Here is a 21,715-nt window from a genome sequence, read left to right on the forward strand (position 1 = left end):
TCTGGGGCACCTTGGTGGCTCAGTTGGTTGAGTGTCCAACTTCAGCTTAGGTCATGATCTCACGGTTCGTGTGTTCGAGCCCTGCATTGGGCTCTGTGCTGACAGTTCAGAGCCTGGAGCCTGCTTCGGATTCTGTGTCTCCCTCTCTCTCTCTGCCCCTCTCCTACTTGTGCTCTCTCTCTGTCTCAAAGATAAATAAACATTAAAATAAATAAATAAATAAATAAATAATAAATAAGTAAATAAATAAAATAATTATGTCTGTAATAATTTTCTCCTGTTTTTTCTTTCTGTAAATAGCATTAGTCAGATGTTGAATATGGTGGGTTGATCCCAACATTTCATCTTTTATGTCTTATTTTCCAATTCTTTTGGATATATACTCACATTTCATTGGCTATATATTTCATTTCCCATATTTTCATATACACATCCATGTATATATATATATATATATATATACACACACACACACACAACAAAACAGTTCAAAGATTCCATAATTGTGTTTTCTGATCTTTCTATTGAGTTTTCTACTTTAGCTATGTCATCTAATTCAAAGGAATCATTTATAGGAGAATAAAGAAGAGATGACCTTGAAGATCTAAATCCATGCTATTTAGCCTTAAAGTCTGTATGAGCTTCGAAGTCACTGAGTTTAGCGTCTCCAGATGAAAAGAATAGTTTCCAGAAAGAAAAAGACTTATCTAAGGTAATGTACCACCACTTGCTGATTCTGGGTCAGCTGCCTTTCCTCCACCAGCATTGTTATGCCTATTCATCTTATTGATAAAACTTTGTTTCAGTTCTGGAAAAGGCGCTTTCATTTTTTTAATGTTTATTGATTTTTGAGAGAGAGAGAGAGAGAGAGAGAAAGAGACAGAGCGTGAGTGGGCGAGCAGCAGAGGGAGACACAGAATTTGAAGCCAGCTCCGAGTCCTGAGCTGTCAGCACGGTCTGACATGGGGCTTGAACTCATGAACCACGAGATCATGACCTGAGCTGAAGTCGGACACTCCACCAACTGAGACACCCAGGCGTCTCTGAAAAAGACACTTTTAAAGTTAACTCCTGAATGCAAGTAAATAATGAAGATTGGTTGGGGCAGCATTGAAAAGTGGGCACTTAACGTAATGGTGAGTGAGCATTGCTCGCAGTCCCGGAAATCTACTTCCTCTCCTGTCTCTGACTTGCAGTCCGATTTTGACAATTCGTTTCATCTTTCTAGACCTAGGGGTCCTCATCTATAAACTGAGGAGCTTGTAGTAGGTCGTTGCTTCTCAACGCATTCGTCAGAGCCCCAGACGTTCCATGGGTGCCTTGAGCCTTGATGGCCTGGGGAAGGGGCTGAAAGAGGGAAAAGGAGGCAGGGCTCTGGGCCCTTCCTCTGCTTCTACCTGAGCAGACCCCTTGGGTCTGTTTTATGTATTTGGTTTTCATGGAAGCTTTTATCTCAACCACAAGATTCTGTGGTTAAATGTTTGAGAACCACTGGACTAAACTTCTCTAGCCTTTCTTTGGGCAAAGTGTTTTTTCTGCCTCTCTGATTATAGATGTTCTTTCAGAGACTCATTTAGACAGGCTCAAATTTATATGCTGTTGAGCTCTTCGGAGTTCCTATAAATTAGGATGCACATCGAGATAATTACCATTCTGGAATTCTAAGCACTTAAATACAAGTCAATCCTTATAACCCCCTTTTAAACCAATTGCCTCACTGCAGACATGGTCACTGAATATATATTATCGAATGCCAATAAAACAGGAAACCCGATCCTGCCATTTTCCCCATTAGATAGTACAGAGGGGTTAAAGCCAGAATCTCAGCCGTCATTCTGACGGCAGGATCGTGCTTCTCTGGACAGTCTAACTCTGGTTGTCAGGCCAGGCACAGGGGCAGACCCAACGCCTTCCATCCCTTCGGCTCTGTAGAGTCATGGAGTGGACCAGCTTTTAATCCCTTGCTTTTGGGAAAGAAACTGGTTTTCTTCTGCGGCCAACTGTGTCTACCAATCGCCAAAGGAAACAATAGACCCAGGGCAAGCACTACTCTCAAGTGGTGGCCCTGGGAGGGAGCAGGTCAGCGTCCGAGCCTGGCATTAAGGCAGCCGAGGCCAGTGGTGGAGCCCAAAAGACCACAGAGATGGCTTCTCCAGGGCACACCTGCTCTGAAAAGGAGTATGGGGGCCCGGGGAACCGAGGCAGAGAATGGTTTTAGGACTCTGTAGAATCAGAACGAACTTCATAGAAGAGCCTTAGAAATGTTGTGGGGAAGCACATGGAAAAACTAAAAGCCAGACAAGTGACACTCCTTGCTCAGGTCACCCTTAGGTCACAGTATTTCACTTCTTCCAGGCTGCACTGTGAGCCCTCAGGCCTCTCTCCACAGGGGCTGGGCACGTCAATGAGGTAACTGACAGAGGAGTGTTTCCCCGAAGGCAAGGAGCCTTCGGGAAGGGAGGGTGAGGGGACGGCGTTTTCCCACCGGGAGCCATTGCTCAACAGGCAACAGCCAGAACCCAGACCAAATTCATCACCATGTGAGACTCTCAACCCCACCCCGGACTACTACGGACTCCAGAGAATAGCCAGTGTGTGCGCGAATTCCCTCCTGCCTCCCTTGGCCGTCCGCCTGAGCCAGTCTGTGCCCGTTAAGTTCATCTTCAGTTAAAACTGTGACCACACCCCGAACCCTCAGTCCTTGGGCCACCTCTGTACTGAAGCGCTTGCTGTGCGTATCAGGGATGGAGCATCCTGCCCTTTCTGAGGTTGACAGGCTGTGACGATTCTGATAGGGACCGGGAAGTCACACATAGCATTTACTTCCGTAAATAGTCATCCCATTAATAAGCATCCACCGAGAGAAGACGGTTCCTTTGCAGACTCCCAGGCCACAGGCTTCGGTTTCCGGAAAACGTAGATCGGGACAGCAGATGAAATAAAGCCATCACCAGCCCACAGGACAGTCTCAAGAAGAGTGACTGTCCCTGTCCTCTGCAGGTGTTGCCAGAGGGCAATTTGCCCTTGAATCCAATCTACCATCCCTAGACTGACAATTTCATTTCCCTCCCAGCCCACCCCCTGCCCCGAAGATCTGCTGAAGCCGCGAGTTCCAGCTAAAGAGCCGGCAGGATAATAGGTGAGTCCCGTCCGTCCATCAGCGATAATAGTCACAGACACTCGTGACGCCTTTTGTCTGCTGGCTTCCCTGAGGATGCAGGCTGGGGACCTGGGGTATGTACACTGCCTTTGTGTGTGTGTGCTTTTAACATCAGCCCTCTTGTTTACTTTCCTGCCTGTTTACTACCTTTGCAGGGGCCCAGCCACTAAGTCAACACGCATTAAGACCCAACATCAAAATGTCATAATGCGAATGAGCAGAAATCAGAAAGGCCAGGGACATTGGCTGCTCTGTTGGGTCCTGTTTAGTCTGAGGGTAATGAAGAGCTCACAGATGACCTGATTTCATTAAACTAGGTCAGATTCGGCTGAAAAGCGGCTATGACTCTCACCCAGTTATCCAGCGGGCTCTCCCTGCCCCCACCCTGCCCCCACCCCGGGGCTTGAATGCTTTCTGGGAATTAACGCTGAGTTTTGTCAATACGGTAGCTAAATCTCCATGGAATAATTGGACCTTTCCCTTTGGCTTCTATTTGTGCAGTGGGGAGGCCGGGCATGGGAGAGAAGGGGGGAGAAGGACGGGGGAATCTGAAATTGCCTTTTGGAGGCCGCTAGCACGGGACGTATGATTCGGGCGTAGCAGATGTCTATTGAGCCAAACATTCTGAGTTACAGCATCTTATCTGAGGGCTGTGTTGACAGAAGCTGCTGACCCGACTCAGTGAGGAAGTTTCCATGCAAACAAGGCTTTCAATGTGCGCAGGCTCCCCCAGGAACACACAGGCAGTCTGCAGCTTCCACAGTCTGACTGTGGGGACCAGGGAAGGGACCGGTCTGAGGGTGGAGGCAGGAAGCAGTGGTGTGTGCAGGAAGGTTGGGGGCTTGAAGGCTGTCCTTCGGAGGGCTCTGGAGGCAGAGGCAGGGTCAGCGGTGGGCATTCCGGGCAGGCAGAGCTTAGCTCATCCACATAGAAGAAAGCATTTCTAACAATAAGGACCAAACAAAGATTGGATGGGCTGTCAGACGAGGTCATTTAAATGTTAGACTTTGCTGAGCGTTTACTATGACGGATGTCAGACACTTCACCTACCTTTTTTCTGGGTTGAACAAACAACATCTCAGTTGAAGGGGAGAGATGAGGAAATTGAGGTTGAGACATCTTAAGCGACTTATGTAGGGACCAGCAGGAATATGTGGCAGAATCAGGGCTTGAACCCAGGTCGTTCTCTGCTCATGTGCTTCCCACCCCCCGTGGCCCCGTCCCTTGTTTGACAGCAGGAGATTAGAGCGTTGCTTGGATTCGGCAGAGGGGTCTCATTCATCGGTTGGAGGCTGGACTAGATGCTTTCTTCAGCAGACTTTCTCAGGGAGAGTTGAAGGCCTTGAGGATTCAAAGGTTCAGGTTTCTTGTTACTGAAGAACCTGAGAAGGTCCTGGAAAGAAAAAGGCAATTTTGGAGTATGATCTCCCTCCCCCCCCTCACCCTCACCTTGGACGTATCCAAGTGCTCCTGAACTTCCCATGCCATTTCCTTTGAGCAGCGTCTCCGGCCACTTCAGACTGGAGGAGTCGCTTGTCTGGAGCATCTACAGTGCCCACTGGGCTCCTTTTGTGTACTGAGCTCTCTGGGTGCCGGGCACTGGGCGCTGGGCACCCTGTATCCTTGGCTGAGGGTCTGGTTTCCCAAGGACTGGCCTGAATGCTGGGCATCCCTGAGTCTTGTGAAGCAGCAGGAAAACACTGTGGACATATGGTTGGTTTTGGAGACAAACCAGATGTCACCTCCCCACTTCTACAGAGCAGGAGGAAGAAATATCCCCCAAACACAGCTTGGCATTTGGAGACAGAAGACAGGTTGTAGTTCTGGTTTAATGTCTGTTTCCACCTGTGAGCCTTACCCCCGTAGCTTCCTCTGGACCTCTGTTTCTTCTTCTCGATGAGGGGGGGGGGGGGGTAACATATACTTCTTACAGAGTTCTGGTCAGGATTGTATGAGATTATGCAGATAAAGAGCCTCAGTGGGCTGTAAAGTGCTGGGTAGATGTGAAAAATACCCTGAGGCTGCAGAAACAAATCCTAGCAAATGTAAGCAAAACACGGGGAATTTATTTTAAAGAAATGGCTTGGAGGTTGCTCTCTGGAGCCTCAGGAAGAACTGGAGTCCAGAACTGCAAGTCCTTCCGAGACCTGGGGCAGCACACTTTCTCCCTCTTACCTCTGCTTTGCCCTGTGTGTCTGTTTCTTCTTCTGTCTCTGCTTGCCAGTCTATGTGGCGTCCAAGATGGCTGCCCCGAAACTCCTGAAGTTACACGTCAAGGGAACCAGTGACAACAGAAGCACCAATCTCCCTCTCAGTTCCAAATTCCTGAGACAAGACTGGGATTGACTTTGTTTGGTCAGGTTGTTACTCCTGGTCCAATCCTCTTGGCCAGAGGGGTGGAGTTACCTGGTGCAAGTAAGGTGTGTGTGTGGGGGGGTGTCCTCTCTGTGGTTATATGGATGGGGTGAGTGTATAAGGAGAGAATTCCAGAGAAGAGCTGGGGAAGCTAGTAGTTCCTGGGCTGGATAGGCATCTCATACGTGTCCATCATACTCGCTTGGGTTATCTAATGCTGCGTGACAAAGTACCCCAAATTTCAGAGGCTTAACACAACCATTTATTATGCTCACTGATCTCTGGGTCAGGAATTCTAATAGGGCACAGAGAGGATGGCTTATTTTTGCTTCATAGTGTTTGGAGCCTTAGCTGCCAGACTCCAAGCTTGGGGCTATAATCATCTGAAGGCTTGTTTGGTCAAGATTTGGATAAGTAGGGGCGGCTGATGCTGGCTGAGGGGGGTCTCAGTTCCTCTCCACATGGGCTGCTTGGGCTCCCTCACAGCATGGTGGCTGGGTTCCCAGGGCGGGCATCCGAAGAGAAAGGCAGGCTGAAGCCTCATCATCTTTTCAACCTGGCCTTAAGAGTCACCCAGCATGGCTTCTGCACATTGTATTCAGTAGCTTTCATTAGAAAGGAGTCATTAAACCTGACTCATGTTCAGGGGTGCCTGCGTGGCTCAGGCAGTTAAGTGTCTGACTTTGGCTCGGGTCATGAGCTCATGGTTTGTGAGTCTCAGCCTTGCATTGGGCTCTTTGCTGACAGCTCAGAGCCTGGAGCCTGCTTCAGATTCTGTGTCTCTGCTCCTCTCCCACTCATGCTCTGTCTCCCATGCTCTGTCTCTGTCTCTCTCTCAAAAATAAATAAACATTAAAAAGATAATTATAAAAAACTTGACTCTTGTTCAAAAGAGAAGGGAAATTAAGCTCAACCTTATAATGAGAGGAGAGGCAAGTTTCTAGAAAACAGAATGGGACTAGAAATATTGCTGGGGGCTTTTGGGGGGCAAATACAACTTGCCACAATATTTATAATAGTTTCCATTGCACTTGAAGAGACCTTTATAAGTAAGAAGCTGAAAGGCCACCTCCGGAGTTGTAAGCTAGCTCTTGGGTTTCCCAAACCATTTTGGCTCATGGTGCCCGTAGACCAAAAGAAATACCTAACAGTTCTGTTTATTAAGTAGTTCTAGCCGATAACTTAATAATCATTTATCTCCTAACAAATTAGTACCCACCTGAAATAATCATACCCATAAATTGAAAGTAAAAGAACCATTTTTATCTCATTCTTGAATAAATACAGCGAACGGCATGTGAGCCTTTTGGGTGCCATGCAGCTTCTCTGATCCTGGCATCTGATTGGACACTAACATCTTCGTTTCCTGTCTCACAGTGACTTTCACACTTCATCTGCCCGTTATCGCTGAACCCCCAAACCCCGCTTTGCGAGGATAAGATGTCGTTGAAAGGAATGTAGCACAATCTACTGTTGCAGGAAGGAACGACCACAAAGCACGTGGTTTGTGTGATGTCTAACGGATGTCAGGAACTGCTCCAAGATACAAAATACTCTTCAGTGCTTCCCTGAGTTTGCTGTGGGCCTCGGGGTACCTCAACCCACAGTTCGGGAATCGTGGGCTTAAACACAGAAGGTCCAGAATTAGGGCCCTACTGATAATGCCAAAGGGGCAGCTTCTTAAGATTTCCAACTTCCTAACAAGGGCATTCAGATTTCAAATGTTTAGGCGACTCCGAAGTTGAGTAATTCAGAATCTGTGTAGTTAAGCTAACTTGTTGAAACCGATGAATTTTAAGGAACCACTTTGGTTCTCTTTCCTGGGTAACAGATGAGAAACAACGAGATCTCCTCCCTTCAGCCTCAGGGATGCTGGAGCTATGAGTTGCAGGTTGTCTTCAAGATATCGACACTTGCCCTGGAGAGTCATTCGTGGAGATCGAGGGAATGACAATACGCAGGGAACGCATCTATGCCACCAGAGTTTCCCATGTCAGCCCACGCTGGTCAAGAAAGGCAGAGAATAGTTTCATTCCAAGCTTAAGCCAATATTCTTGCCACTACACCAGGGCGCTGCCCAATATGACGGGAAATATTACACGAATGGTAAAAATGTGAGCTAAGCCCACCCCATCTCCAAACCCAAAAAGCTTCCGAGACCCCTGAGGTTAAATGGAGCTAAATCACCGACACAGTCTCCAAAGCAACTTCTTATTTAGTTCAGAACTTTCTATGTGACCCCAATCAGGTCATTTTCTAGCTCTTTGTTTCCTTAAATAGAGCACTGTAGAAGAAGAAGTCACTGTTTTTCTCTAAAGCTACTTAGCAAATTGCAAATGAAAGAGAAAATACACATGCAACTAAGAGAGTTTGTCACCTTGCTGAACTAAAAAATATGGCCCAGTTTCACTTTCTCCTCCCTCTCTCTCTCTCTCTCTCTCTCCATTTCTCATAATTCTCAGCCAAGACAATAGGAGTCATGTGATGTGACCGAGAAATTGGGCCAGTTAAAAATAGAAGGCGCACTCCACCAAGTTCATTAGAAAGTTGAAGTCTTATTGTTGATTGCCGTTAATTTATCTCTGCCTGCCACATGCGTGAGGGAGCAGGGCGACAGACAATTGGTGACTCTGAGAGCCGGAGCTCCCAGCCCCCCGCTTCCCCTCCTGCCCCAGCTGAGCAGCATCACCCCCGTGAACTCACCTGGGCCCCGATAATACCCTCCGCCCAGCCCCCGGGCCCTGTCTCCTCCAGGAGCCGTTTTAGCTGTGAAACAGTTTCTGGTTGGCTTCTCCTCTCTCTCAATGGGGGTGCTCAGCACCCACCTTTGTAAACGGGGGTGCACTTCCCGGGCTTTATAGTCATTTCATTGAAAGGGCTATTCTTACCCCTATTTTGTAGCCGAGCAGATTGAGGCCCTGAGGGGTGGAGTGGGGGGGGGGGCTGGAGCTGGAAGCCTCTCTTTTTCGGTTGGGTGATGGGTTATGTGGGTCCCTCTCCTAAGGCGTTGGGAGCATGGTATGCACTGGACGCCTGTACCCTCCCCGTGGCCAGTGCTGGAGTCGGGGAGGGGGTAAGTTAGGGCCGCCGCCATTCGTCCCGATGGTGAGTTAGCAGCGGTGGGGTTCACACATCGTCTCCCTCTGGGTTGGGCCAGCCGAGTCACAGACGCGGGAGTGGGCCGATGGAGGTTCAAGTCTCAGCCTTATGGCTGCTCAGGTTGGCTTGCGGGGCCCGGCTCAGCCCCCTGGCCTCTGGTTTCGAACACCCTTGTCCCAAGTTTCTACTTCAAGACCCACCTGAGGAAGAGCGCGATGTTTTCCCATTTGCCGCCTCGTCTCGTCAAAATCAAACCCACGGGTGGGGGGGGCCTCAGTGCTGAGTACGGGAGGCAGGCCAGACCCTGACCTTGAGCGTTCAGTGTCACCCCGACGAACACCCCGGGGAATGCAGACGATGACACCAGCCGTCCAGGCTGGCCCAGAGGAGGGCTGAAAGCTAATTCTCCTCCCTCCTCACCCTGTTGGGAGGGATGAGCAGAGAGGGAGGGGGCCCAGGTCTTAGCGCCTCTTTTCTCCCTCTTCAGAGAGGGTGCACAGGGTAGGGGCTCTCAGCTGTGTGGCCGGATGTCTCCTGCCGCCCAGCGCACTGCACAGGGTGTGCACGGTGTGGTTTGAATGTGAGCTGCGGAGGAGGGTCCCAAACCTTGAGCGACTCGCAAAAAGTGGGCTTCTCAGCATTGTCTGGGGCCGTGGAAAGCTGAGGGGCCCTTCCCACGCAGGGAAGGTGCTTGGTCGGAGAGCAGCCTGGCGCACCTGCCCTCCAGGCGGGTGTTAAACCTCAGCTAACCTCAGGGCCACCCCACCCACCTGGTGTCCCCTGGGGTGACTTCTGTCTTCTGAGGGCAGCTGGCAAAAGGAGGACCATGGGGCAGGGGGTCTGGTGGGGAGGCTGGGAGGAGCTGCTCACTTGAGGAGTGTTGAGATATGCCTGCCGCTGGCTCCCCCCGCTGCCTGGAAACAGGGCTGGCCCAGCTTCGATTAGAAGGTCTGGGAAGGCGGTGATCTGCACCGAAGGGGGGTAGAGAACAGAACCTTGAGGGAATCACCAGGAGATTGTCTTTTTTTTTTTTTTTTTTTTTTTTTTTTTTTTTTTTATAAAAAGCTTTTTTTGGGTACAGTGTATTTATTTATTTTGAGAGGGAGAGAGAGAAACAGCACCAATCGGGGACGGGGAGAGAGAGGGAGAGAGAGAGAATCCCAAGCAGGCTCCACGCTGTCAGTGCAGAGCCTGAGGTGGGATTCAAACTCTTGAGCAGTGAGATCATGACCTGAGCCATAACCAAGAGTTGGATGCTCATCCGACTGAGCCACCCAGGCGTCCCCTAGCCCAGTTTCTATCAGAAGGTGTGGGAAGGGTGTGTTCTAGACTGAATGGGGGTAGGGAACAGAATCTTGAGGGTGTTGCCAGGAGATTGTGGGATCTCTCTCCCCTTTTTGCTTTTACCGCTCTTTGTAGATTCTTCTCCTCTGCCCATTTCTAAGACCTGGGGGCTCTGCTGCCTCTCCAGTAACTGCCAACTCCACCCACCTCCTCCCTCCCCTCCATCTCCCCCTGCCCTTCTCTTCTCACATAGACCTCAGGGCAGCAGAGCCCGATGCCAGGGTAGGACAGGGTCTTAGAGCCCTGGTCTGGTCTCCAAATTTCATAAATGAGAAAACTGAGGCTAAGAGCAGAAAAGAGACTCCTTGGACGTTCCCGGTATATGTTGACAGGTCCAAAATGAATTCATAGAAACTACATTTCTGTGTAGCCAGGAAGAAGTGTTTTCTGAGACACTGTCTCCTTCTATCCAAGGCAATGTTCGTGGGGTGGTCCTAGCCAACCTACGGGACGCGTGACACTTATCATAGGGGGTCGGGGCTGGAATGTTGCTTTACCTGTTCCATGGGGACACTCGCTTGTCTGAGTCACAGGATTGTCCCCAGTGATGACAGAGTTCATATATGGAAAAGGGCCGATGTAATGCCAAGTGCACCGTGCACCCTAAACATCGTTCACTCACTTCTATGGAGAAGCAGAGGTCGGTAGTTAGAGTATGGGTTCTAGAGCTAGATCACCTGGGTTCTGACCCTAGCTCTGCAGTTTACTGTGTGGCCTTCGGCAAGTTATTATTTTTTTTTTTTTTACCTCTCTGGGCCTCAAATTTCCTGTCTATGAAGTGAAGATAACAATCATACCATTCTGTAGGGTTGGTGGAGGGTAGAATGAAGATTCAGTGAATTAAGCACCAAGAAGAGTACATGGTACCTCAGTACTCACTGTTAGCTGTATAATGAACGTTTCCGTCAACAAAGCATGATTGTTATAACTGTGATTGTTTCCCCGTCTTCCAGAACCTCAGGGCCCTTGGTAATGAAGAAGTCAGAGTACCCACAGAAAGGCAGGGTTCACGAATAATTCCCCCTGCTTACAATCATTGGGGATGTCCGGGGGAGATATGGAACAACTACTTCTCCTGGGATGCTGAAAAAGGGTTCCTGCATGGTAGGAGAAACTAGCATTGACATCCCCTTCAAAGACTCCACGCTTCAAGACAGCACTGTGGATTTTGAGGGCACTTAAAGAAACGTGCAGAAAGATACTGCAACTTCTTAAGAAGATGCTGATCTCTGCCTTTTCCCACTCATTCGTTCAGTGCTTGCAGAACACCTTCTACGTGGCAGACGTTGCTGGGGACTGACAGTGGATTAGGTATGGTCTCTACCTCCAGGAGAGACAGACACAATAAGCCCGTGTTTTCAGGGCAGCTTGTTGCGTACAATGAGTCTACGTGGGGCGCTATATGACAAAGGGGATGTTGTGGCTACTTTGGGAGAGTTCCACCAAAGAAGTCTTCAGAGAAGGAAAACATTCGCCTTGGGTCTTGCGAGTCAGATGAGTGGGAGTGCCCCCAACAGCTAAGAGGCACAGACATTCTCAGAACAGGGAACACCATCTTGTCTTTTCCTTCCTGACAGCCTCGTGAAACAGAGAACAGAATGGCGTGTAGCTGTTTTGTAAAATGGGAAAGGTTACTGACGGATCAACTGGTGAGCCTCCGAAGTTGCAAGAGTCCTCTGACCCCTGCCCTGGGACTCGCCACCATATCTGAGTTACTCTATTAACAATTACCAACCTTAAGGTTCATGCCTAATACCCATCATCCTTCCCTGGCTGGGGAGTTACCAGTTGAGGCGATCCCTCTATTTTTGAAATGCAGATCAAATGGACAAAGCTTATTTCCATCTCTGCCTCATCTTTTATAAATATCAAGGAATGCCCCAACATTGCCCCCATCCCACTCCCAACTCCGACCCACTCAAATCAAAAGAGGAGTTCAAAACCTCAACCTTGAAAAGCTTCTGGAATCCAATAGGCTCTGCCTTGCTTGCCTCATCACATCCATTCCCACAGCACGGGCAAGTCAGGTATGAGTTTCAGTTTACATGGGCCCCAGCATTGAAGGCTGAGTGCCCACCAAGTACCTCTGTGAGGGCAAGGCCCAGGAGTGATGCATGGCGACAGCCACCCACCACGTCCAGCCTGTGTGGTTATGGGAGAAAGGAGGACTTCAGGTGGCAGAATTATAAGGAGTGGGGAGAAGGCAGAGCCTCAGGCATTGGATGTCCCGCGGGCCCTGTAGAGGGTTGACTGATCCACTCGCCCTGATCCCGTGGCTCTAGACCTGTGCCCACATAGCTCAGCACACACCGAGGTCTTCAGCGTGGTGAAGCAGAAAGAGCAGAGGATTGGGAGTCACTGAGACCTGGGCTAGAAGCATGATGGTGGCTCCACTTAGCTGTGTGGCTCTACATACAATGGGGCTAATCAAACTTAACTCAGAAGGTGGCATGGATTAAACAGGAGGATGAGGGTAAGAATCCAGGCCTGGTGTTAGCTACAAACACATACAGGGTGATCAACAGATGTTAATATGTCAGGCAACAGGCATGTATTGAGCACCTGCTAAGACTTCCATCTTGAACTGATGGTCTTTAACCATCATTGTTCAACCTGACATTATTCATTCACTCAACAAACATTTATTTGAGATGAACTCTATGTCAAGCCCTGAGGTTTGTGCTGGGGATGCCGACAAGGATAAGATGGATAAGTGTCCCTGTGGAATGCCTACACCATATACTGTCTGCAGCTTTGTCTATAAGGTTGAAATATCGGAAACAACCCAAGGCCCAACAATAAAGGAATGGTTAAGTAGATGGTTTATTCACACAAAGAAGCCTTGTTATAGGATCATGTTGCCAAGTATTTTTGTTATAATAGTAACTGAAGCAAGCAGGAAAGGAGAAGTTTTTAAAGTTTTTTTATTGGGGCGCCTGGGTGGCGCAGTCGGTTGGGCGTCCGACTTCAGCCAGGTCACGATCTCGCGGTCCGTGAGTTCGAGCCCCGCGTCAGGCTCTGGGCTGATGGCTCGGAGTCTGGAGCCTGTTTCCGATTCTGTGTCTCCCTCTCTCTCTGCCCCTCCCCCGTTCATGCTCTGTCTCTCTCTGTCCCAAAAATAAATAAACGTTGTAAAGTTTTTTTATTTATTTCGAGAGAGAGAGAGAGCAAGCATGGAGGTGGGGCAGAGAGAGAGGGAGAGAGGGAATCCCAAGCAACTCTGTGCTATCAGCGAGGAGCCCAATGTGGGGCTCAAACTCATGAGCCGTGAGATCATGACCTGAGCTGATACCAAGAGTCGGATGCTTAACCGACTGAGCCAACCCAGGTGCCCCAGGAAATGAAATTTTAAGTACAATTGGTCCTCAATATTCATGGCAGTGTTCTACAAAGTCACTTCAAACACTGACTCAGTGAACAGGACCATTGTTCTTAGGAGAAATACATGGTTAGGTTCCTGTGAGCTTCTGTTTATAGCATTTTTGTCAACTGACGAATTCCTATTCTTATTTTATGTGTGTTTCTGTTTAAAGACACTTTATTTGATATCTATTGTTGATTCATCAACATAGAACTCATGGCCAACAGTGCTATGGCCCCTGCCCTAATGAAGCTTTTCTAACACATGTACTTTTTCTTATAAGACACATCACAGCTTCCTGGCTCTTGAGAACACTTGCAGCATTATGGCGGGGGGCTATTTTAAACAGTGAAATCACCAACAGGAAGCACACAAATACAAAAACCATTGCGCTAAATAGATTGGCAAGAGGCCATTTGTTTACAGTATGGAGCTGAAACAAGAAGGCAGAGACTCTCTGTGGTTTGCCTTGGCTGGGAACCCGGATGTGGGGTCACTCAAACTCGTCACTTTGTGCATGTCAGTGAATGACCATGAAAGTTCTTTGAGCATCGGTTTTGAGGTTACAGATGCATTTTAGTGAGTAGGGAAATTTGCAAATAAGGAATCCATAGAGGGTGTGCATGTGAATAATGTAGGACATCGCATTAGTATCGATGCATTTCTGTTTTGTTTTGTTTTTTAAGTTTATCTGTTTTGAGAAGAGAGAGGGAGAGAGAGAGAGAATCCCAAACGGGCTGCGTGTTAGTGGCACAGAGCCTGTCACGGGGCTCAACCCCACAAACCGTGACATCATGACCAGAGCTGAAACCAAGATTTGGGTGCTTGGCTGACTGAGCCACCCAGGTGTCCTGATGCTTCTCTGTTTTAAAATTTTCGTTAATGTGATCCAGTTGGGTTTTGTCCCCTACCTTTAAACATAAATACGCCTCAGAGAAAATGAACGTGCAGCCTGCCTGTCGCCTCCGAAACCCTCCCTCTCCACCTACTTTGTCTCCTCAGCTTGGTCAGCGGGCTCAGAGGTGGTGGGAATGAGGCGTCAAGGTCAGTAGCTCCCAGCCTGGGCAATTCCACAGCGACTGAAGTTTCTGGAGTGGCAGTAAGGCCAGCCACAAATGCTTGTAACCGCTGTCCCGTGTAGCTGCCGTCCTGCCCTGACGCAGGACCCCTCACTAGAGAACAGCACTGGGCAGTTTCTCTCAGGTTGTGAACTCGGCCCCGTCAGAAACTCCCATTTTCCCGCGTTTTGACGCTAATTAAAGGTCTTCTTAAAACTTGGACTCTTTGGAAGAAGGATTGAATATTCCTTTGATTCAATATGTCTGTGATGGAAACATTTAGAATTATTGCTCTAAATAATGTAAAAGGCACCCTTTTCTATTCTTTTTTAAGGTTATTTGTCAAGAAGCCTGCTTACCTGTTGACGGGACCTCGTATGCTCCATCGGATTATTCTAGGGGTCCATTTGAAGGGAAGGATCCAGAAACATCTTCATCAATACTTGCAGAGGCTAGGAGCAGTATCGTCCTAATTCCTGACTATGGGGGCGGAAATTCCAGGCCACAAAGGTTGCTAACATTTTTACCTGATTTGCCTCCGGATTTAAAGGTACCTGAATGGCTTGTTTGTCTAACTCAGCTCTGCTCAAATCAATCTTTCATGGATCCCCCCAGTAAAGATCACCTTGGGTCAAAGGTCACAGGTCATCATGGTTCTCAAATACCTACCCATTTTGTAAGAGTTCCAAAGTGGACAATTACTCGGAAATTAGCACAAAAGAAAAGCAAGTATTTCCAAAAACGAATTGGGAAAAAAAATGAGTACAGCAAGCGAGGTGATGTTTCTGATGTTGTCTTTATGGCTCTTCCAATTAATTTCCAGTTTTTCTCCAACTTGACTTGCAATAACGTAGACGACGATAGAAGGCACCTGCTGTTGATGTAGAGCTCCCTTGTGCTATGTCTGCTGCATGATTCTTGAGCTACGATCTTCACCCTTCCTGTGCCTGTGTGTGCTCGTACACACAAAGCATTTTTAAACACGTGTGAGCCCAGGCAGCCTTCAATGTTCTAACAGAGATTCCCTACAGTCATTAATTCAGGGCTACCGTTGAGAAAAAAAAAACAAACAAACAAACAAAAAAAAAACGAATCAAATCCAGCCAAACCAAACCTTAGAAGGACTTTCCAAAAATAACACAGTTTTGTAGCTCATTCTTAGGGTGCAAAGCTATTAATTTTGACTTAATAAAAAAGTCAAAGTGTTCCTAGAAACAAGCAAGAAATAAATAGGGGCATTAAGATTATATGGAGGGGAAGAAACTGAGAAGCGAGCAAGGGGTTGTGTGAATGGAGTGTACTAAGGCAGCGTGTGCAGTGTGAATAGCCCAGGTTGGTTAAATGATGCATTTTATTTTATTTTATTTTTAAAATTTTAGATTATTGATTTTTGATAGAGAGACAGAGTGAGAGCGAGGAAGGGGCAGAGAGGGAGGGAGACACAGAATCCGAAGCAGGCTCCAGGCTCCAAGCTGTCAGCACAGAGCCTGAGGCGGGGCTTGAACTCATGAACCGTGAGATCATGACCTGAGCCAAAGGTGGACGCTTAACTGACTGAGCCACCCAGGTGCCCCAATACATGCATTTTAAAAGGTAGGTGCTCATGCCCACAACTCGTGGCCTTTGGAGAATCAAGGAGTTGGGTTTGGATGAAAGGAAGTAATTTTTTTTCCATGAGGAATGAGAAGGATTTTAAACTATTGTTTCTTTGAAGGGAGACCTCCAAATCTTAGCATTGAGATGCCTCATATTTGCCTCATGGTAAATATTTTTTAATTAATTAATTTAAATAATTTTTAATTATTTTAAAATTAATTAAAAGAAATGTTAACATTTCTATTATAAATTTTTAGGGCAAGAATTAAAAAGAAATCCATCTGTTGATATTTATTTTTCTTGTCTTCTGTTAACCAAAGATTTTTTGGAATGTTCCAGCGTAAAGTTACGACTTTTGTCCATCTTGGATAGGGACAGCTTCTGCAACTTGGGTCGTCCTGCTAGGGGAGAGGACACTTTAAAAGGGGCAGAACTTGGTGACCTTGCCCAGTGACCCTGTCTCTTCTTCATTCAGCAGAGGGAGTTTCCAGAAAGTATGGGCATGGCTCCAAGGTGCCAAATGGATTCACTCAAATGGTTGTTTATTCCCTTGGCATCGAAGGTGCGAGAAGTACGTTTCGAAGCACCCACTGTGTGCCAAACCCCGATCTGGATGCCTTGTCGATCTCGTGTAATCTTTTTTTTTCAATATTTTTTTTAAAGTTTATTTATTTATTTTGAGAGAGAGAGAGAGGGAGAGGGAGAGAGAGAGAATCCCAAAGAGGCCCCACACCCAGCACAGAGCCCGACACAGGGCTTGAGCTCATGAATGTGAAATCATGACCTGAGCTGAAACCAAGAGTCAGACACTTAACCGACTGAGCCACCTGGGTGCCCCTCTCCTATAATCTTTAAGTGATGTTACAAAGTGGTCATGAAGAATTTCCCTGTTTATGGGGCACTTGGGTGGCTTCGTCGGTTAAGCATCTGACTGCAGCTCAGGTCAAGAGCTCACAGTTTGTGGGTTCGGGCCCCGAGTCGGGCTCTGTGCTGACAGCTCGAGCCTGGAGCCTGCTTCAGATTCTGTCTCTCCCTCTCTCTCCGGCCCTCCCCTGCTTGTGCTCTCTCTCTTTCTCTCTCAAAAATAAATACAGTTTTAAAGAATAATAAACAAACAAATAAACGCAAGAAGCTCCCTGTTCCAATGAGACGGCACAAGAGAAGTTGTAACTTACCAGCTACATGGCTGAGCTGGTATTAAACCGGGTGTGTCAGTCTTTGTGGCTTTCCGTTGGGTCACACTTCTCAGAAGCTCTGGAATCACCATGCAGGGGAGATGGTGCCCCTGAAAGCCCACCAAGGAGGGAGGGGGATTAAGGCTGGTCCGGTCAAGCTAGGGCAGAGGTGGTGGTGCCCCAGCGGTCTCGGGTCAAATGAAGCCTGATCCTTTCGTAGCTTGATTTGGCCTCGAACTGGGAAACAGATGGGTCTGGGCTGTCTGAGGGTCTGGGGGAGGCTGAGCAGACAAATGGGTCCTGGCTGCAATTGCTCCTGCCCCGAGGGCCCAGGGCTGGGGGCTGCTTTGGGAAGGGGACCCCAGTGCGTATGTATCTTCTGACTTGTAAAACCTTGGATAGCAATTCATCTGTGAGGCTGCAAGGCTAGAGAGCTCTCACCCTTTCTGAGGGCAGCTGACTGGGAGACCCCGGGGCACGTTCAGGGAGGTAAGGCAGATGTCAACAGGTGTGTTAAAAACAAGGTGGCTGCTTGCCCAAAAAGAAGACCCCAAGGGCCACGGAAAGATGCCTAATGGACTTCATGCTCTTTCAACCGCAAAGACTCATCCTTTTGCAATGCCGGTTAGTGGGGTTGTTTCGAAGAGATGTGGGGTTGCCTAGCTGTGGGAATGCCCTGAAATTGGATAAGCGGGGACCCAGCTCACAAGTGTGGAATGAATGAATCGATGAATGGAAACGTGGACACCGATTCACTCACTACTCACTTATCAATAGGAAGGCCAACCATCTGGTTTGCCTAGGACCCAGTTGTTTCCTGGGACGTGGGACTTTCAGTCCTAAAATGAGGAATGTCCTGGGCACACCAGAACTAGATGGTCCCCCAGGTACTGAGAACTGATGATGGACCAGACCCTGGGCCCTGACGGGGCATATGGGGCTAAATCGGACGCAGTCCCTGCTCTCAAGGAGTCCACGTGTAGTCAGGAGAGATAAATATGACACGATAGGGTCACGTTCAAGAGCAAGGCTGTGGAGTCAGAAGCACCATGATGGCTTTTAAGAGGAGGAGCAGGTGCCAGAGGCGAGTCTTGCCGGGGGAGGAGCCCAACAGATCTCTGGAGAAGCTTGGGAAGAAGGGCTTTGGGACCCAGGGACAGCTGGGACAAAGGCCTAGGGTCTACAACAATGTGTTGCCGCAAGAAGCTGGGGGCACCATGTGTATGCGTTTGTGTGTGTGTCGGGGACAAATGGGGGAACACAGGGGTGATGGTGAGGTTGGAGAGGTCTCGGAGGGGCCAGGGGACAAGTTGTCGACCGTGTGAAGAAAAATGAAATTTATACTGTAGGCAATAGGGAGCTACTGAAGGCGTTTTAAGCCGGAGAGATAGAATCCAATATTACAAAACGTTTCATCCATTCAACAAATGTTTGCTAAGCGCCTACTGGGTGTTAGGCATTGTGCTAGGGGAGCGAATGCATGCTTGCAGGCATGGCTGTCTGCCAAAAAGTTTCTTTTTAATTTTCCAGTTGCCGAGAGGGTCCTTGAAATCCAGGGCCTGGCTGATAGGACGTTCGGGCCTGTTGGCCTCTGTCAGAAAAATTGTTCCGCAGTGAGCAAATCTAAGGAGGAGACCGCCGGCACCAGCTCCAACCTCCGCCCCTTATCTGTTTTTCTTTTTCCGAAAGACCTTGAGGACTGCAGCGGATTCCACTACAAAACGGTTACACAATTTCCCCCCAGAGAAAGCGAGCTTCCACCTTAGGGGATGAATAAGCCCTTTCTTTTCTGGAGAGCCGGCCAATGGAGGCCCCGGGCTGGGTGCTGCAGGAGGCACGGTGCGGGGGGACAGCAGGCCTCGCTCTACTTTGGGGGTGCCGGTGTTGTCATTAAACAGAGTCTGCACGGCAGAGGCGGGGGCTGCAGGCGCCCCGGGGAGGCCGACACGGCAGGGAACGGGGGTCAGCCTGCAGCGAGCGGGCGGCCCCCCAATTCCGCGCGGCCCAAGCATCCATTTTTCCGGGGCTGCGGGTCCTATAAATGGTGCCTTTGAGGAGAGCTGCCCTGGTGACAGCAGGTCCCTCCCTGCAGCACCCACTCGGCCACGGGATTCTGAAAGCTGATTGTCCCTCCTCAAGCCCTGCCCTCCTGCGACATTGCTCACGCTGACCATTGTCCGCAGAAAGAGGCCATTGTCTGGGGCTTACATACCTGCTGACGGAGGCACATGAAACCAGCAGAGCTTTGGGGAGACAGAAATCCACCCAAAACAACAAAAAAACCTGAGCCTAGCCGGAGGGCAGAGTTTAGACGGGGCTTGTTGAATTTCCTGATCTGCTGGTGTTCTTTCCAAGAGGAAATGCCCCCCATTATGGGAGGATCAGAGTTTTATCTCTGGGCTGGAATGACACCATTTGTGCCTTTGTGTCAACAGCACAGAGGGGCATTGTTTAGGGTTATGTGGCCGGCGCTGGGAAGGGCTTGTTTGAAGAGAAAAAAAGAGAAAACCCAGAACAATGTTTACCCAGCAGGCAGCTCCTGCCAAAGCAGCCGCCACCCCGTGCACTGGGATGTCAGCTGGCCCGCCCGGGCCCCCTCGGCTGTGCCTCTGACTCGAGTGCAGCCGCGCGGGCAGCTGGCGGGGACAGGTACGCCGTGCCAGCGCCTAAAGCACCAATACCCAGCACCGCCCCCGATCCAGAGCCGAAGGTCAGTGCCGGGAGAGCAGAACCGCCGCTCCGGGGTGCAGGCAGGACCCTGAGGTCTGCCGAATCGCTTTGGGGATTCAGCCTCAAGAGAGTTGCTACTCCAAGTGTGGTCCCCGCGCCAGCGGTCTCTGTCTTACCAGGAGCTTGTTGGAAACGTAGGCTCTCGGGGCGCCTGGGTGGCTCAGCCTGTTAAGCGTCTGACTCTTGGCTTTAGCTCAGGTCGCGATCTCACGGTGTGGTGAGTTCGAGCCCCGCGTGGAGCTCTCTGCGCTGACCGTGTGCAGCCTGCTTGGGGTTCTCTGTCTCCCTCTCTGCCTCTCCCCCCCTCACGCTCTCTCTGTCTCTCTCAAAATAAAATAGCGTAGGCTCTCGGGCCCCACCTCGGATCTGTCCCAGCTGAAGCTGCATTTTATTTATTTTTGAAAAAAAAAATGTTCATGTTCATTTAGACATGTTTATTTTTAATGTCTATTTAGACGGAGACAGAGCACAAGTGGGGGAGGGGCAGAGAGAGAGGGAGACTCAGAATCCGAAGCGGGCTCCGGGCTCTGAGCGGTCAGCACAGAGCCCGACGCGGGGACTGAAGTCACTAATGGTAAGATCACGACCTGAGCCGAAGCCAACCGTTGGACATTTAACGGACTGAGCCACCCAGGTGTCCCTTGAAACTACATTTTAACAAGATCCCCTGGATGAATTTACACCTTAAGCTTGAGAAGCATTGGTCTAAAGCAGGGGTTCTCAAACATGACTGCACGTTGACATCATGCGGAGAGCTTTTACAAGTTCCAATGACCCGCAGCATCTCAGGCCATTAATGTCAGGATCTCTAAGGGAGGAAGGACCATCAGTATTTTCTAAGACCCCCCAAGGGATTCCAAAGTATCTCCAAGTTTGAGGCACAGGAGTGAGGATAGTGCCCTCTTTCTCTGTCCCAGCACGGAGTCTGCACTGGTTATGATGTGGCAGTTCCTGAGCATTTTCGTTTTTTTTTTTTTTAATGTTTATTTATTTATTTATTTTGAGAGAGAGCACTTGTGTGCGAGAGCAGGGGAGGGGCAGGGAGACAGAAAGAGAGAGAGAGAGAGAGAGAGAGACGAGAGAGAGACACGAGAGAGAGAGAGAATCCCAAGCAGGCTCCACACTCAGCTCAGAGCCCATAGGTCTTGAACTCACGAACCGTGAAATCATGACCGAAGTCAAAATCAAGAGTCAGATGCTTTACCGACCGAGCCACCCAGAAGCCCCTCCTGAGCATTTTCTGTGTCAGAAATGCTGAGGCTTCATCGATGAAGATGGTTATGTGTTCATGACTACAGTGCCTTTCTGGCCAAAAGAACTCCTATTCATCCTTCAAAACCCAGTTAAAAAGCCTCCTCCTCCGTGATGCATTCTTAGATCTCCTGAGGCAGGGAAAAATGCTTCTTCCTCTGAACTCCCATGGCCCTCTGCCTCTCTGTATTGTTGCACTTGTCACATTAAGGTTTAGTGATCTATTTACTTGTCACTAGACTGGGAGCCTTGGCTTCAGGGACTGCATCGTATTTATCTTTGTATCCCTGGGCCTGGGGCGGGGCCTGGGCATGCAGTTGGCGCTCAATAAGTGCTGTTGACTGACAACATGAATATGAAGACAAATACCTGAATGAACGCAAGCCTGAGTGAAGACACCTGCCCTGCCTTTAAAAAAACAAAATTCGGGGCGCCTGGGTGGCGCCGTCGGTTAAGCGTCCGACTTCAGCCAGGTCACGATCTCGCGGTCCGTGAGTTCGAGCCCCGCGTCGGGCTCTGGGCTGATGGCTCGGAGCCTGGAGCCTGTTTCCGATTCTGTGTCTCCCTCTCTCTCTGCCCCTCCCCC

The 21,715-nt window shown here is 49.1% G+C and overlaps 3 long non-coding RNA genes across 4 annotated transcripts in view; 2 read left to right on the forward strand and 1 right to left on the reverse strand.

Annotated features, from left to right (window-relative positions):
- Positions 1-1,415: 1,415 nt before the first annotated feature.
- Positions 1,416-8,050, forward strand: LOC121044130 (uncharacterized). The gene is made up of 2 exons (XR_005797148.1): positions 1,416-3,139; positions 6,893-8,050. It is a non-coding gene; the product is annotated as an uncharacterized LOC121044130 (long non-coding RNA).
- On the reverse strand, positions 4,150-9,585 carry LOC121044129 (uncharacterized). The gene is made up of 3 exons (XR_005797147.1): positions 9,485-9,585; positions 8,815-9,006; positions 4,150-4,553 (listed from the first exon to the last, which is right to left on the reverse strand). It is a non-coding gene; the product is annotated as an uncharacterized LOC121044129 (long non-coding RNA).
- A 10,102-nt stretch (positions 9,586-19,687) lies between these two features.
- The window catches only part of LOC121044131 (uncharacterized), a 73,636-nt gene continuing 71,608 nt past the window's right edge, over positions 19,688-21,715 (forward strand). For both annotated transcript variants that reach the window (XR_005797149.1, XR_005797150.1), the window contains exon 1: positions 19,688-19,858. This is a non-coding gene — a long non-coding RNA (uncharacterized LOC121044131). The remainder of the gene's footprint in view (positions 19,859-21,715) is intronic.

Source organism: Herpailurus yagouaroundi, unplaced genomic scaffold, assembly GCF_014898765.1.
Source record: "Herpailurus yagouaroundi ecotype Mexico unplaced genomic scaffold, PumYag 188, whole genome shotgun sequence".
NCBI classification, from domain to species: domain Eukaryota; kingdom Metazoa; phylum Chordata; class Mammalia; order Carnivora; family Felidae; genus Herpailurus; species Herpailurus yagouaroundi.